The sequence below is a fragment of the Ictidomys tridecemlineatus genome, chromosome 12 (genome assembly GCF_052094955.1).
Source record: "Ictidomys tridecemlineatus isolate mIctTri1 chromosome 12, mIctTri1.hap1, whole genome shotgun sequence".
Taxonomy (NCBI): domain Eukaryota; kingdom Metazoa; phylum Chordata; class Mammalia; order Rodentia; family Sciuridae; genus Ictidomys; species Ictidomys tridecemlineatus.
In genome coordinates this window covers 100,840,193-100,858,128 of record NC_135488.1, presented here as the reverse complement: position 1 = coordinate 100,858,128, position 17,936 = coordinate 100,840,193, and the positions used below count along the sequence as shown (strand labels likewise).

The window sequence follows — 17,936 nt, the reverse complement described above, 5'->3', positions numbered from 1 at the left end:
TCTTACCAATTTGCTCCTTCTTTTTCCTGGAGAAAATGGACTCTTTTGGGGTGCTTTGATACCAATAGTTCTGAGGTGGAATTTGTAGGAGCTAGATAGAGAGACTCAGGGGAGAATGCCAGGTTGCAAGTTTATACTTCTGAGTCACTTGAAGAGAATGTAGCATCTCTGGTATGTCAACAAGCCCAGCCAAATCCAGTGATGTTCACCAAGAGGGTTTAATGAGGAGTGGGTTAGGGAAGATAGAAAGGTAAGGTGTGAAGAGAGTTTACATTGATTAGAGAGGGCGACAGAGGAGGTCATTACCCAGTGAGGAAATCTTTTCTCAGTGGAAACATTTGGGATAGTGTAGATTCGAGGATTCATGAAATTGAGAATGCCAGTCTTGATTAATAGGGGACTAGGGTCTTGGCATTAAGATTGAGAGCAAAGGGCTCAGAAGAATTATAATAGTAGCAGCCATACTTAAAGACAAAATATGTATATCAATAATAAGGAAAATGATGACTGAGAGTCTGAGGCGGTTAGGCCAGAAAAAGTGAGAAAGAATGAAAATCTTTGTCTTCTCTTGATTCAATTACATAAACATTTTTTTGGGAACTCTACAATGTGTCACATTCTGTGCTAGATGCTGAGGGGGCTGGATGAGTAAGACAGAATTCCTGCCCACCAGGGAGAGTCTAACGGGGAGACAGACGTGTAAACAAAGGACAATACTGTAAGATGTGTGTAATGAAAGAAGTATATACAAGGTAGGTATGGAGGTGACATCCAGACATTGGTGGGAGTCAGGGTCAAAGTCTCAGATCCAGGAGTCATCTGTACCAAGAAAATGAACACAGAATAAGGGTGGGCATCTGGAGCCCTGGGAAGAGCAGTGGGGAGGAAGAGAAGGAAGAGGAGAGATGGAGAGGATAAAAACAGACTTAGAGTGGGAAAATCGAACCGGCAGATCAAAGAAGGAGCTAGTTGTGAGGAAGTCGAATCTAATCGGAGAGTGGGCCAGAGGAAGAAACAAAAGTCGTTTACAAATTCATTGGGAAGACAACACTCTTGGTAAAAACTCGTGTGATTTGGGTAGGGACGATTTTGTTAGCTCGATTTAAAAATAAAGGCACAGACTTTCTGGTAGGAAAATGCAGAAAACTTAATTTGGTTGATTAAAGTAACAAGCTGTGATTGGGAGCCACAAACCAAGAAGGGCGATCAAACGTGGCCTCTGCTCGTCCACGTCTCTGGAAGAGAGCAAATAGTCTCTTTGCCTTTTCAGAAGCCATAAGAGAAAAGAACCCGATGGCTACAGAATCAGGTGTAAACGCTTGTTCCTTCTGTGACTGGACGGGGTGGAGGAATTGTTGCCCTGTTGCTAAGGACAAGGGAAGGGGCTGTTCCCAGTTGCCGTGGTGACAAGGTGAGAGCGGTCCCGCGGTACCGCTGCACGTTCACGAGGCAGTGTCGTCCCCTCGTTGCTATGGCGACCTAGCGGGACTGTTCTCGTCGCCCGCACCTCCCGTCGCAGTTGCTAAGAAGTGGTGGAGGTAGGGGCTGTCCTCCGCTCGCCACCCGGTTGCCTTGGAGACGGCGGGTGCGCTGGCCCCGCCCCGCTCGGACTGACAGCGGTGGCCGCATCGCGCCTGCGCAGTGTTCTCTTCCCCCGCAGTCTCTGTGCGTTGAAGCCGGAGACCGCGGCGGCCTCTGCTAGGACCCTCCGCCCCAGAGCCGCCGGCCGGAGCCGCAGCCTCAGCCGCAGCGCCCCCGCCGCCCGTCCCCCTCCCCAGTCGCCTCCGCCGGAGCCGCCTCGCGCACTGTGAGTCCGGGCCGAGGCGACGGACGCCGTGGGGCTGAGTCAGCGGGAGGCCCGGGCCGGGCTGGGGGAGGGGAACCGGGCTCCCCATCCCCGCCGCCCCCGCCCCCACCCCCAGCCGCGTCTGCCCCGCCGGCCTCCTTCCCTCCGTCCCTCTCTCGGGGCTCCCTGCGGCCGGTAGACAGGCCTCCCCGAGCCACTCCTCCATGCCCTCCTACCTCCCTCCTTCCCTCCCTCTGAACCCACCTCGGGGTCCTTACCCACTAGATGTGGCGCTGCCGCTCCTTTGCTCTGGCCTGATATTTCCCCTCAAAACTACCTCGCCTCGCTCCTGTCCCTCCTTCGTTCTCCTTACTCCTGGGCCTGACATCTCCTGGCCTCTCTGGTTTTCCCCAGTGATTTGCCAGAGAAAGAGTGACAAGGGAGAGAGCGAGGGGAGACTTGGGGGAGGGGTACATTCTGCCTGTCCAAACCTTGGGACCCCAGGGTTCAACCCACACGCTGCAGCCCTGGCTGGTTTGGGGAAGCAGATTTGGACAGTTCTAGCTGCTGAGAGCTTGTGGAGCTTTCAGAATAGGTTTCGCGATCAAGGTTCAGACCCTTCGTGATCGGCTACTGTTTAGTGAACACCGTTGCTGGAGCACGGTGGCCTCCCAGAGGGTTGAGTGACTGCCCTGGCCGCACTGTGCAGGGGAGTAGAGGTGGAAAAGGGAGGGGAGAAAAGGTTTGGGAACTCAAGTTCTTGTGCTTCCGGTGCGTCCTTGTGAATAACCATGTTGCAGTACTCTTTAAAATGCCTTTTAAAAAAATCACCTTCAAATTAGTACAACGTGAGGTTTGAAAACAGTCCATATCAAGTGTTTACTGTTTATATTAGGGGAATGGGTAGGACTTGATCTGATACTATAAATTCCATGAAGTAACCAACTGGGTAATAGTGAGTTTTGACAGCATGATCCCAGTGGAGAGGAGGAGAATTGAGGTTTCTCCATGATGTAGGTCTGTTGCCTACATCATGTCAAGGAGTGAAATCATTATTTCTCACTGTTTGCAACTCCAGCTATGAGTCTTGCTGGGAGATGCCACCTGATAAGGTTTCTAGTATGTTTGAACAATTCTGGGTCGTTTGCTACCCATCCACTTGCAGTCCTTGATCTTGGAACAGAGGAGAGCCCCAAATTGTTTTCTTTTTCCAGAAGCTGAGCTGAAGTCAGAGTTGGTGCTCACAGCCAGGAACTCTTAATAGACATGCCTCAACTTGAGGGCTCCTAACTACTGTGTGTACCTCATTGTCAACTTTCCTTTGATTCTTTTTTTTTCTTCCAGATTTCAGTGTACTGTTAGAAAATATATGTAAACAAAAGCTAGTTCTTCTACTTTACAAGAGGCTTGGGTTTTTTACTCCAGGCTGCAAAGGAGTGGGATGGTTCACTTCTAAAAATCCTAGTGAAGGAGTTTCTGGGGTTTCAAACAGTGAGAAATAATGATTTCACTCCTTGACTTTGCTCAATCATGGCCTATTGGCAGCCTTCTCAGAGCCACTCCCTGCCCCCATGCCCATCAGATTAGTTTACAGTAGCAAAGACGGCTGTTGCCCTAGTTTTAAACATAGAGATGAAGTTCAGGAAAACTACAGCCCCCATCCAGCAGTGCAGTTTCTTCTGTTTCAAATGCCAGTCTGGGGTTTGGCGGGATGCACCTGCCTGTAGCGCAATGGGAGCTATGGGGCCTGAGAGTTAAATTCCTTCTTGTGGTCCTCTCTGTGTCACATAGCTCACCGAAATACCCGAGGAGGGCAGGAGAAGACAGCTGTGCTGGAGAGCTGCTCCTCCTGGGCTGAGTGTATTTTGGGAATCAGTGATATTACTGGGTTGGAGGGTTGTGAATTAAGCAAGAAAATGTGTCAAGGCTAGATAGATCAGGAGGGTGTGAGTAAAATGTTCCCTTTCCAGTTTGCTGTGTGATGCTACCTTTTCAGAGCATCAGAGTGGTTTTTATATGGGTTAATTTGCCTTTGAAATCCATACCTATGTTTTATGAGATAATGATGGAATGCCTTTTAAACTACTTCTCTTAGGAAACAGGACTGTCACCCCTCTTATATGCCTATTTCGCCATTATTAAAGGTAATTGTTCAATCAGGGAGAGGGACATGATTAGAATCAAGTTAAATCTAAATCTATATAATGGATGTTATGGTTTTGTAGGACTGTATTACCTTGATTCTAAGACACACCAGAAATTTACAACAACTTTTAGGTAAAATAATGTTACCGATCAAAATTATATAGATTCCAAGGTGCATTCTAATTCTAATTTCAGAAACATTAAAACAGCCAGAAGTGGCAATCCTTGAAGGAGTTATTTGTGTGTCTTAGAATTAGAAAGAATGGTGTGATGCTGCAGGTACTGACATATCTTCCTGAGAATGGTGCACTGTGAAGGCAGGTTTCTTCAAGTCCTTCCTCCAAACCCATCTGCTTTGTGGGGTTGTATTTGTAAGATGATCTGCTAGAGTTAGGCATGGTTGTGGCTGTTGAACAGAGGGAAGTTCCCATATGGGAATCCAACCCAGGGCCTCAATGTGGTACTCTCAAGAAACCAAGCAAGTAGTTGGTAGCAGACATCCTATGAGCTATACCTGAATTTAGCCAAGTAATATTTTTCAGAAACTGAACAGAAAATACAGTTTTTATGACCAGAATACATCTGCCCAGAATTGTTAAAAGACATATTTGTAAGGATTCTAAGGTACATATCCTCCTCTTCGGATGTTATAAATCTGAGGAGGGGATCTTAGATGGTATAGCTTAATGTTCTTATTTCCAGATTTTGACATGAGACACCAAGAGTTAAGTGACTTTCCCTGAGGTCACCAAACTAATGTAGAAAGTATGTAAAGACACCTTGCCAACTTCATACACCATGCAAATGATTGTTGGTGGTTATTAGTGTCTGAGTCAGAATTAGAGTCCAAATTTCTAGACTAGAGCTATTTTACAACACCACACTGCTTCATCTCTCATATTAATAGTCCACAGGGTTTTAATAAAAATAATTTAGTTGTCTGTAATTAGCTGTGTAGTCGAGGGCTTGTTTTATTGTCTTAGATACTGCAAAGCCAGGCAAACTTTGGTCTCAAACTGTCTAATCAAATATTTATTCTCGCCACCTTAAAAATAATTATTTTTCCTCGCACATTCCAACCTTTTTCTTTTTAAAATTTGCACCAATTAACAAAAACAATGCAAAGTTGGGAATTTGAGTCTCAACTTCCTATCTGTGGGGCTGTGGCATTCCAGAGGGCTAGTAGAGAGGGACAGTGCTTGACAGGAGGAGCAAGCACCTTGGATGGCTGCAAGATTTTCTCCAGTTCTACCAGATGTAACCTTCTGAAGTTCTTGGGAGCCATGAGGACTTTTAAGCCTATCCTTGGGGAAGTGAGGCAGTCTGGCCTCTGGAGCTGACAGACCTGAGTTCAAATCCCAGCCTTTTACTTCCTGCTGTGTGACATTGGGCAGGTTATATAAACTCTGAGTGCCTGGAATAATGACCATCTGATTTACAGGATTATTTGGAGAATTAAGTGAATGGAAGTATATAAAATACTCACTTAATAAGAGATAGCAATCATTTCATATTTACCAAGATCTAAAGTTTTTTTTAAAATAATGCTTGCAAATTTTATCATGACTTAAATGCATCCCCAGCCCTCAAATTCAGTAGCCTCCATTTCTCTGGAGCCCTCTTAGTGCATTTGACATGCACAGAGAGATTTGTCCTGTGAAGACTTGGCATTTGGAGTATTATTTCTAACTGCCAAAATAGGAACAGCGTGTATATGAAATGCCCCTTTGTCTCCATGTATTCAGCTGACCTGGTTATCAGAAAGAATTGTGGAGCACGAGCAGTTGACTGTAGCAGAGGACAGACTTGGTGTGTTTTGTGTTGTGGGGGCCTTTAGTCCTTCAGTGGGGGAGGCCAGTGTGAAGAGTGATCTTAATTTGAAATGGAAAAGCTGCACAGTGCTTGCTGGTGAGGAAAGCTCACATGGCCTTCAGTCACTTTCTCTACCATTAGAGATGTAGTTTGAATAGGTAGGTGACTTTGCTCAGATCAGCTCTGCACATGTGAGACATAGAGGACAGGGAAAGGAACTACTTGTCTCAGGAGGAAACCTCCTTGCAAGTGAGCAGAGGCAAAGGGAGGTCATCTTGGATAGGAACAATTATAGAAAGACTGAAAGCAGAGACTAGTGAGTAACTAAGGAGCCAGGGCAAGCCGTTCAGGTAGGGAAATTCCTAGGTATATTTCCTTAAGTGAGAGAATGCCATGGATAAGCATCAAGGATTGAAAAGATAAATTCAGCTATTTACCTATGGCAAGTGGGATTTATATGTGGGGAGGGAAAAGGAGAGTCAAGGGAAACTTTTGCTTTATATGCTTCAGTGCTTGACTTGTTAAACAGGATGCATGCGTGCTTTGTAATTTAGTGAAGACCAAGTAGAGTTGGTTGTGGTAATTGTTCAGTAGATATATTTTGGTACAAAATAAACAATTGCCTTTTCTTGGCTCCTTCATCAGTGGAGCCCACAGGGTTAAACTGCTTCCTTCTGGCATACCAAGCCAGTGTCCACCAAACCAGGCTTTTAAGTGAAGGTAGGCTCCTCCAATGTGGCTGCTTCCTGGGCAGCCCAGAATAATTAATGGACCACTACTTTTCCCAATCTTTTCATTCCATTTTTGAGAATAGTCTCCTTCTCTTGACCAACTGAAGTACATTACCTTTCTAATAACTATTTTTTTAAACTACTAACTAAAATGTCATCTGGCCAGTTTGACCTTTATGAAAGATATGTGTCTCTAATTTATCATCAAGAGGGCTTAACCTTCCAGGGGAACCCTGGAGTGCTGGTACCCTCTGTTACAGCTGTGGCCTAGAGCGGACCTGGCTGATACCAGCACACTTTCTACATAGCAACTTACTAAGGGCTTCTGTTAGGAATTACTGATAAACTATAAGATCATTAAGTAATGTTGAACTTTTAATTTTGTCATGAGCTGGCTGGCTGTATTTTCTAGCCAGATGTCCTGTCTATTATAGAAAGATGACACACCTTTCATTTGACATGTGCTTTGGGTGCTTACCCAGCGGTTAGGATGAGTTTTGCTGAGTAATTCACATTCCATCACCCAACCTCCCTTTTGGCCAAGAGTACAAATACAAATTTGTGTGACAGTTGGCCAAGGTCAATGAGGCATCTTTTGGCCAAGGATAGGCTTTCCTCTATGGAGAGTTGTCTGGCCAACCCTGGCCCATGCCCTGGATCTAGTTTTCACTAGCTCTATGCCCTACCACCTTTGTTAAACTGGCTGGATGTTGTTACCCAACTTTTTATCAAAACATCAATATTTTGAGCTCTGGGTGTTCCATTTGCCTCAAGTAAATAAGAACTTAGCCTGTCTGAAATATTTTGACTCCATGCAAATGATTTTTTTACAAAACTGTTTCCTACATAGAAGAGATACATACTACTGTATGAGATATTTAAAATAACTGAACAAGAGCATATTTTAGATCTGCCCAGTAGTTTTGACTATATAACAAAAGCCTTAAAATGACAGAAATTGCTGTTCTAGGGATATTCAGAAATCAAAGGTGTATTTAAAAATACTTGTACATATGTTATTAATACAACATAATTAATAATATGAAATATTTAAAACAATCAAAAGGGTCAGCAAATGGGGATTGGTCAGGTTCACACAAATTACTGCACAAGCATTAAGAACATTTATAGAAGTTTGTTGATAGCAGAAATTTGTATATAATCAATGAAGAAAAATGCAAAATAGTATATCAAGAATGATACCATTTTTATAAAGAAAAATATGAGGGCTGAGATTGTGGCTCAGTGGTAGAGCTCTTGCCTAGCATGTGTGAGGCACTGAGTTTGATTCTAAGCACCACATGTAAGTAAAAAAAAATTAAGAAAAATGTGAAAATATTCTAGAAGAGCTTATGCCAAATAATGGATGACTGTCACTGAGTAATGGATTTGAAGTGAATGGCTCTTCATAATACTTTTCAGTGTTTTCTGAGCTTTCCTGCATTAAGCAACTATAACTTTATTATTTATTAAACCAGTGACATTCAGATTCCATGTTGTAATCTCTAAGAAAATCACTAAGTATTTAGTTTGAAATGCTTATTTTGTTTCACTATTGTCATGGCTAATGGTAAATACTTCTCAGAGGTGTTTCTTTAGACAGCCTCTTCATTTGTTCTTGAAGAGCGCATGCCCAAAGTATGAGTGCTTAGATGTGTGTCTTAAAAACAGAGCCCAGAAACCCGAGTCCATTCATCCAAATGAAGCAGTCTCTCTTGATTCAAATAAGATATTTAAAAATTAGGAAAAGAAAGCAAGTCTTAAGATAGTTTTCTTTGCCTCTTAACTTTTGCTATTTAAATATATCAGAACCATACTACAGGGCTTTATTTTGCGTAGCCTCTCTTTCTCCTGGATCTTTTCAGATTCTCTGGATTCCCGGTTCGCCAGGGTAGCAGGTGCCAGCTGGAGGCTTCACCTTGTATTTGGGTGTCTGTGTACGTATCTGAGCTGTTTTAAAGGGCTGTGCCCAGGCCTGTCAAAGCCTCCTTCCTCCTTTTCCATCAGTTACATTCTGTTTGGCTCTCAACTAGGAGGCCCCTTTTTCCTCCAAGATGATGATTGTCAGGTAACTGCCCATTGGAAAGACGCCCTGAGCAGGAATGGTCTAGGCACCTTGCTCTTTGCTACTCCAGGTCTCTGGAGCTGCTCACAGGCAGAGGGGATGGCCTGGCAGCTGTCTTCTCTCTCATCTTTCCTTTTTACACATACACTGTACATCACCTCAGAATGTTAGTGGAGTTTTTTAAGGGTAGAGACTGTGTCTTACACAATAAAGCACCAAAGACATGATACTGAAATCGTGTTGTCATATAGACTAGTCACGTGCCACACATCCATCTTATCTTCCAGTCCCGTGGACTGACACCTGCCTTCTACCAGCAGTGGAGTCTGCCCAACTCAGCACTGGCAAAGCCTCCTCCTGAGGATCCAGAACTTGGATTTGAGGGACATATGGCCTGTCGCACAGCTCGGCCTCTGCAGTAATAAATGTTTGCTAAGCAAGATCTGCCTCTTCCTCCAAATGGTTCTGACTACCCAAACACTTGTCCCAGATGGGGCAGATGCCCTCCCTGCTGCCTGAAATTATTAGTGAACAAGTTGTCATGTATGTTTGGCTGGTGAAGCTCTACCACCAGGTGATTGTCAGAGAAACAGACATCTTATCTTGAAAGTATTGTTGTCCTGGTCACCTTGTAATATAATATAATTATAAAATATCCTAGTCACCTTGTAATGGTGTTTCCTGACTGGTAAGAAATGAAACCTTAGCTGCTTCTGAGTCAGCAAGATTATAGTTGAGACTAACATGCTTGTTGCCATGTGAAAGGAGCAGGTCTTGGACCACTGGATGAAAATAAATATCCCTTCCCATATGAGGAGTGTTGTGCCAAAGGCTTATCTCGGATGGTGTATGATGTACTGTGTAGCCAGACTTTTCTGTAGCACCAGACTCTTGGCAGCCAGCCACCTGTACCCACTTCCTTGCAGGTTATTGCCACTTGTCAAGGACGCTGATTTCGTCTCTGATTTGTTCTGATTTTAGATGGGTGGCATTCACAACTGAAAGCTTCCACTTTGGGCATCCTATTAACACCTTTAAGTGACAGAACCACTGTTAAGTACAGAGATGTGTTATGCAGGCCCCAAAATAGCAAGGTACTGTGTTTTAAGACAACTTGATAAGACCGTATTCCCCAGAAAGTACAGTTTTCAGGTTTATAGGTTATTCATGTTTGCATATTGTCTTCACAAATCCTTATTTTAAGTAGACTGTCAACATATATTTGCCAAAGTCTTTTTCTGGTTTTTATTTGTAGTAAAGGAAATGAGATTCAACCTCTGTCCATGAGGAGACAGTAGTCTGGAGTGGAAGATGGATGTGTGGGACGATGAGTATATGTGACAGTACTGCATGTTAGCAACATTCTTTAGTGCCTTCTTGTAGAAAGCATAATCTTTGCCCTTAAGGAACTCAGGGAACATTCTAGTGAGTGAGTTGAATATAAGGGGATGGAAACTCAATGATGGGAATGGATGCTTTGGTAATCCAGCCCAAAGAGTGGTTTCGGAGCCTGGGAGAGCCAGGGAAGGCTTGGGAGAGGGACACACACTGCAGCTGGGTGTGCAGGATGATGTGGAAGCCCACCAGTGAATGGCCAAGTAAGAGTCAGGCAAAAGAAATGGACAGTGTGTTGGGTGCCATTGCGATTATGCTGTATAGACTCCAGAAGAATTCTAAGAGGAAAATAATCATTGTGAACCCGAGTAATTGGGAAAGACTTCACACAGGAAGTGGAACATGGCCTTGCCCTGAAGATGAGCAAGCTGTGAATAGACAGAACACCAGAGAGGGCTTTCCATGGGGTGAGGTGCAGCATCAGCAAGGGGATGACCTTAGGAGCAAGTGTGACTGTAAGCTGGTCACCCTAACTAGAATGAGGGTGTGAGCTGTTTTGAGTTTGGGAGCATATTGGTGACATTATCTAGAAATTAGGAAGTTTAAAGAGACACTTTGAAGAGGGGTTTAGTTTTAGCCATGAAGAATACACTTTGGGTGACAATGAGGATGTCCAGGTGGACAGAAGCTGAGGTGGGGTTGGGGAGGGAGCGGTAGGTAGGTAGGTGTGGAGTCAACAACACAGAAGTGGGTTGGCTTGCCTGACAGAATCTCCCCAGAGGTTTTGGGTGCACGGTCGAAGACCATGACCCAAGGGAATTGTCCCTAGTTAAGAAGAAATGACAAGATGGGAAAATTAGGATGATTTGGTGTCAAGTGAGCGGACTATGCCAAGAAGGGGGTTGTAGTGCTCCAATTTAAGTAAATTCAGAATTAACTGGAAGAAAGTCCTGATGATTGCTTAGGGTGTCAGTTCAGTAAAACACTGGAGATGGAAGCCAGATCACAGAGGGGAAAGGAGGGAACTGGGAGAAAGAAAATAGAGATGATTGGTGGTCACCCGAGAATGGCAACAGGGCAGGTGAGGAAAGTGGCAATCAGAAGAAACAATAAGATAGGATAAAAATTTTTGTTATAAAATTATTCTTTATCAGCAAACATACATAAAACTATAATAAGTTTTTTTCAGTAAGTTTTGTATTTGTGGTTTTAAATATATATTTTATGTATTAAAATGTGCTTCATCTACTGAGTTCTCTATATCAATCTACTTCATATATCTGTCACTTCAAATATCTCATTACTTCTATGATTTCCCACTGCATTGATACCAAATATGCTTCACTGTCAATCTGTTTTTGAAAGTCAGGCTATTTCTAACATTTTGCACATGTAAATATCTCTGTTCTGAACATTATTGTGCAAGTGGCTTTCTTTTCTTTTGTAGGTTATTTCTCCAAGACATATTCCATAAAGTGGAATTACAGAGGCAAAGACTCTGTACCATTCCATGTTATTTTCCATGGTGATCCAACCAACTTTCAGTTAGAGTTTGGTATTAACTTAGAATGATTTTTTTTTTTATAATAAGGAAGTCTGACCATGTTTAATGGCAGAGGATATATCTGCAGGTTCCTCAACTGCAGATTTGACCAACCACAGATCAAAAATATTCCAAAGAAATTCCAGAAATTTCCAAAATGCAAAATTTAAATTTGCCATGTGCCAAGTACTATGCTGAATCCATGGAAATGAAGGGATATGTAGTCATTGCATTAAATATTATAAGTGATTAGGAGATGATCTTTGAGATCCTAGGAAACTGGTAACACTGCAAGGAGGGGAAACTTGCCTTCCTCTCAGACTGGTGAGGGGACAGGTATGGCTCTTTCTACTTAGCCTACAGGGTGAAGTTCAGGGGTGATGACTAGAGTTCCTACTAAGGAAAAAACCTTCATTTCCTCTAAAACAGCCAAGGTCACTGCTGATGAGGGGTGAGCGGGTGGAAGTGGGAGACTGAGGTCTTAAAGGCCTGAGTTAACCACAGTGAGAAATGAGCCTGGGTGTATGGAGATGAATAGAAGTTTTGTTGAGCATGGCTGAGGGCTAAGTTGACCCCGGAATTCATAATGGACTGAGTCTTTGAAGTCCGCTGGCCTGGAGGAGCAGCAGTGGGAGGCGGGCAGCAGGGTGGCTTGGCATGTTCAGGGCAAGCTTTCTGAGAAGGCAGAGTTTAAGATGGCAGGAAGCAGCTGGCCCTCAGGCCAGAGGTGGAGGGAGGGGCTGCAAAATAAGGACGGTACTGGTCATCAGCCTGATGAGGGGCAGAGTAATTACAGGCTCCAGTGAGAAGGAAACAGGTTTGGAACATGACGATGCGCAGCGAGGAGGTCATTGACAGAGGAAGATTTTAATTTTTTAGTTTGGCAGAGGCTGTTTTTACTTTTAATTGTTTACCTTTGTGTCAGGGTTGGATTTTCACATGGGCGTATGTAACCAGTAACATCTTTAACTTAGTGGTTCCCATCTTAGGAGGGGAGCTGCCTTCAGGGTGCACCAGGATTGCTTTGACCCTGAACGAAGGAGAATGAAGATGGAGGCGGATCGTGGATCTGCTTTGATATGGATCTGCTTTGATATGGTGTTCAACTGAGGAACCTCCGCTTGTCGGCCAGTAGCCCCTATGATCCCAGCTTGTCACCACTACAGTGACACCAGCCACCAGCCTTTATCTGGCCGTAGGCCCGTAGGGTATAAAACCCAAAATGCTGGCCTTGCTAGGCTTAATGGTGGGATCCTAGATATGCTGTTGTGTGTGTTGATTGTTTCCAACTCTCTGACCAGATGCCCTACTAAGCCATTCTTCTCTGGCCTCTGAGAGCAAAGGAGGACCATCTTTGTGTCCTCCAATTTGTGAGTTAGGTGTGGATTCCAGGCCTCTCTCATCCACTCTACTGGGTTCTTTATACAGTGTACAAACTGTACAACTGTATATAATCATCCTGTTTTTCTCTTGCTTGTTTTGAAATTGGCCTAAGGCCCTTGCCTCCTCTGACCCCTCTTTTTTTTTTTTTTTTTTTGGTACTGGGGCACTTAACCACTGAACCAAATCCCTACCCCTTTTTATTTAAGACAGGGTCTCTCTGAGTTGCTTAGGGCCTCACTAAATTGCTGAGGCTAGTTCTGAGCTCTTGATCCTCCTGCCTCAGCCTCCTGAGTCACTGAGATTACAGGCATGTGCCACTGCACCTGGCTCCCTCTCCTTCTCATATTCCACCCTGACCCTGACTGACCTCCTTGTTGTGGGCTTTATTTTACCTGCTGGACTTACACTACCTTCATACTGCATAGCTGAAGCCATTTACACAGCTAACCATGCACAACAGTCAGGGACGATAGCAGGAGACTGACACTGTGGGAACGTGTGGGCAGCCAGGTGTGCCATCAATATGGGGAAATACAAAAGCTGGGCGACTTCCTTTCCTGAGCTTTAAACCAAGTCTAAACCCTGCCTGGACATTTTTGTAAATGTCCTTTCATAAAAGCCAGGACCTAAGCAGAAGGTGGCTCCCTGCCAGTCCCTACCAGGAAGGAACAAACCCTTGCAGAGCAGGCGTGAAGCCAGGTGGGGTAAGAGCTGAGGTGCATTGTTTTGCATGTTGAATTAAATGGGCTCTTTGTAAACATAGCCTCCTGCTGCTGTTCTCTTTTCTTTTAGCCATCTGAGGAGAGAATAATTAGTCCTTGGCCTATAATTAGATAAAATGAAAAAGAACACTAGAGCTGATAGGCTGCAGGGCAATAAAAAAAAAATCTTGAACTTTAGCCGGACACAGTGGTAAATACTTACAATGCTAGTGACTCAGGAGGCTGAGGCAGGAGGATTCCAATTTTGAGGCCAGCCTCAGCAATTTAACTACACCCATCTCAAAATAAAATAAGAAGTGATTGGATGTAACTCAGTGGTAGAGAACATTTGTTTAGCTTGTGCAAGGCCCTGGGTTTAATTCCCAGAATTGTGTGCTTGTGTTCATGCACACACATATACACACAAAATAAACAAACAAACATAAAAGGAATCTTAAACTTAGAGTCTGGAGAGCTGGACTTAGAGTACTGAGTTATGGGACTTTGAGCAAATCACATTCCTCTACCTCCCCCTGACTTGGAATTGAACCCAGGGGCATTCTGTCACTGAACTATATTCTCAATCCTTTTTATTTTTTATTTTGAGACAAGGCCTCACTAAGTTGCCAAGGCTGGCCTCAAACTTGTGGTCCTCCTGCCTCAGCCTGAGCAATTAACATCTTTATCTATTTCCTTTTCTGTAAAATAAGAAATCTTTATATATATTGTTTCCTCTGTTTAGACATTCTTTCTTGACCTTTTAACTAACTCTCTTATATATGCTGAGTTAAAAAATGTAATTTTTTACTAATAGATTGAAAGTCTCTGCTTTCAAAATCCTGTAACCTAAGTTTGAAAATGTAGCTGAGTGGTGGAACACTTGCCTAGCAAAACAGGGCCCCAGGTTCAGTCCCCAGCACTGAAAACAAAAGCAAAAAAAAACACTCTCTCCTTGTATTTTTCCTGAAGGGCACATAATGTGCTTCAGCACCTGTTAATAGTTATACAGTTGCTGGCATGATTCTTTTATTACCATTCATCCATTTCACTAGCTAACCAGCTCATGAGGCAGGGACCATAACTGGCTGACTTATCCAAATAAGACATGGCGAGAGCTGGGGCTCAAGCAATTATTGCTGAATGAATTTGTTGCTGTCAGTCCTTAGTTCTGTGAACTGGTTCCTAGGAGTGGGTAGATAGTGATTTCAATAATAAACTAAAAAGTCCTCCTATGTATCTGTAACCAATAAACGTACCAGGAAGAGCAATCTGTTGATTTCATAACTTCCAGGTTGGGAGTGGCACTCGGAATGCCACTCTACTTGGGCTGCTGGAGGCAGGAGGCGAGCTGAGAGAGACACCCGAGAGCCTTTGCCTCAAGGGTTCCCTGGATGGCAGCTGCCTGCTCCATGGGCCCCTTCCCCATGTTGGGGACTTGGGGTTTGGGAGGCATCTCTCAGATGGCTGCCAGCTCTGCAGTTACCCTCCAGGGAACACTCTCGAGCATGTTGCATCAGTTGACTCACTCTCGCGCTAATTATGTGTGTATCCATGTATTAGCTTTCCCATGAATTTAAGAACAAAAATTAAAAGATTATTCTCAAGGGCTGGGGTTGTGGCTTGGTGATAGAGCACTTGACTAGCATGTGCGAGGCACTGGGCTCGATCCTCAGCACCATGTATAAGTAAATAAAGGTATGTGTCCAACTACAACTTAAAAAAATGAATAAAAAGATTATTTTCAAATCACTACCCTGCCCATATTTTCAGAGAAAAAAAAATTTGGTGGAGAGGGCATGGTACTTGGGATTAAACCCAGGACCTTGTATATACTAGGCAAGTGCTCTACCACTGAGCCACATTCCCAGCCCTTTTTATTTTTATTTTGAGACAGGGTCTCACTAACTTTCCCAGGCTAACCTTGAACTTGTGATCCTCATCTCAGCCTCCCAAGTAGCTGGGATTATAGGTGTATACCACCATGCCTGGCTCAGAGACACTTCTAAGAGCAATGTGTGTTTAATGTCTTTAGTGTACCAAAACCCTCCCTTTAAAGTAACAAATATAATGTAAAATTACATTTAAAATGAAAACACTGCAGAAATAAATAAGGCAGAACATAGAAATCCTTTATAATCTTGTCCACAAAAGAGAATCACTGCCACTAATTTTTTAACTATTCAAACTTTTTTCTGTATGCACGATCATGTTTATTTTTAAAAACAAGAGGTCTTGCCAGGCACAGGTGGCACATTCCCAGTGACTCAGGAGCTGAGGCAGGAGGATCACAAGTTTGAGGCCAGCTTGGGCAACTAGCAAGGCCCTAAGCAACTTAGTGATACCTTGTCTCAAAATTTTAAAAAGATGAGGAGCTGGGGATTGTGACTCAGTGGTAAAAGCACTTCTAGGTTCATTCCCCAGGAAGAAAAAAAGAGAGAGAGGGAGATCTTTACTATTTTTCATTTATAGAAAAATTGAAAGAGAAAAGAGTAAATGTGAAAATTAAAACCACTTTTAATTATCCCACTCAGACAGAAGTGTTACCTAGGGGTGGCTTAGATGGGCTTTAGCACTGCCCACCCAAAGCCATCGCCAGTAAGCAGTAAGCCAAAGAATAGCCGAAGCCACCAGAGGAGTAAAGAGCAGACTTCCCTAGAACCTTCAGAAGGAGCGAAAACCATTCCAACACTTTGGTTTTGGACTTCTGACCTCCAAGACAATGAGAGAGTACATTTCTGTTGTTTTAAGCCACTTGGTTTGTGGTAGTTTTGTTATGGGGCGCCATGGGAAACTCATAGAGTAAGGCATAATCAAGGTGTTGGCGGAACTGTGTTTCTTCTGGAAACCTAGGAGAAAATCCATTCATTTCCTTGCCCTTTCCAGTGTCTGGAGGCGGCCTGCCTTCCTTGGCTCACAGCGCTGCATCTCTCGGATTCCCTTGTCACATCCCCTCCTCTGACCTCCTGCTTTCCTCTCATAAGAGGCCATAATGTGGGGCTGGGGCTGGGGCTCAGTGGTAGAGCACTTGACTAGCATGTGCAAGGCACTGGGTTCGATTCACAGCACCACATATAAATAAATTAAATAAAGGTCATTGACAACTAAAAATATACTGAGAAAAAAAAAAAAAAAGAAGACATAATGTGCCCACCTGGATAATCCAGGAAAATCTTCCCATCCTCAGATCCTTAACTTATTCACATCTGCAAAGTCTGTTTTGCCATTTAAGGTAGCATATTCACAGGCTGGAACATAAGTATCTTTAGGAGCCTACAAAAAGTCTATCCCAAAAGGTAGATGGTAAAAATGGCAGATTTGTTCACCACATCCCAGTTCTGATTGGATGCTACTCCTTGAAGATTGAAAAAAGGAAAATTAAAGAAAAGACTTTTTTATATCATTTACTTTTTAGATTTATTTTTGAATTACACTTTTTAATGAGGTTATATAATTTTATTTTAACTAATCAGGACTGGTTTTATTTTCCATTTATAATAGTGCTACAAAGGCAAGTTAAGTGTGGATTTCATGCTAAAAATAGCACAGATCTGTTTGTATGCTAAAGTTTTTATCAACAATGCAGTTGAAAAAATATCTTAGCTCAAGGAAAAGCTGTAGATATCAATCCAGCCTTAAAAACCCACTTGGCATTTGGTGCATTGTTTCAGACCAAAGAAAATACTTCTTGATGGAGAAGTAGTATGCATCAACTCCATAGCCCCCTTTTTTTGAGAGAGAGAGAGAGAGAGAGAGAATTTTTTAATATTTAGTTTTCGGTGGACATAACATCTTTATTTTTTAGGAGTGCTGAGGATTGAACCCGGGTCCTGCCCGTGCGAGGCGAGTGCTCTACCGCTGAGCCACAATCCCAGCCCCCCTCATAGTTTCCTTTAGGCAGAGATCACAGAAGGACCTAGATCAGCACTGGTAAAAAGATGGGGTATGAAAGTATGCTGGTAAGAGAAAGTGCTCCTTTTAAACTTTTGAGGTGATAATGGGGGAAAGGGATGACTTCTGCAGTATCTCCAGTGCTTATCTGGTCAGCTGAGCTGAAGAGGCCTTTGATTTGGCTCAATAAGAACATTTTGTGGAGCCATCAATCATAATGTTGATGCCTGTGGAGAAACAAGCCACTAGTGATGAATCAAGAAGGATACAGGGCACAGGGGCTAGAGGTGATGGGCAAGTTCCTCTTAATTAGAGAGTTACAGAGCATGGGGGTGTATTGGTTCCCACTATAAAAGATGGAGTTGGTTTGTGGGGATGTGAGTCAGAAGGGTGGGTGGGAAGCTGAGGAGTCATCTTTTGAAACTTCCATCCAGCCTGAGGCCTGACTATGTCTGCATAGACACTGATGATTTCCTGACTGCCCCTAGGAAGTGCCTTCACACGTATACCCTTTCCCAGTAGACTTCTCAGGAGGCCAGCCCTATGT

General features: G+C 43.5%; 1 protein-coding gene across 1 annotated transcript in view; it reads left to right on the top strand.

The window, feature by feature from the left end:
- Window positions 1-1,621: 1,621 nt before the first annotated feature.
- Mapre3 (microtubule associated protein RP/EB family member 3) overlaps window positions 1,622-17,936 on the top strand; it is a 53,290-nt gene continuing 36,975 nt past the window's right edge. The window contains exon 1 of the mRNA XM_078029512.1: window positions 1,622-1,807. The gene's annotated coding sequence lies outside the window, so the exon portion shown is untranslated. The remainder of the gene's footprint in view (window positions 1,808-17,936) is intronic.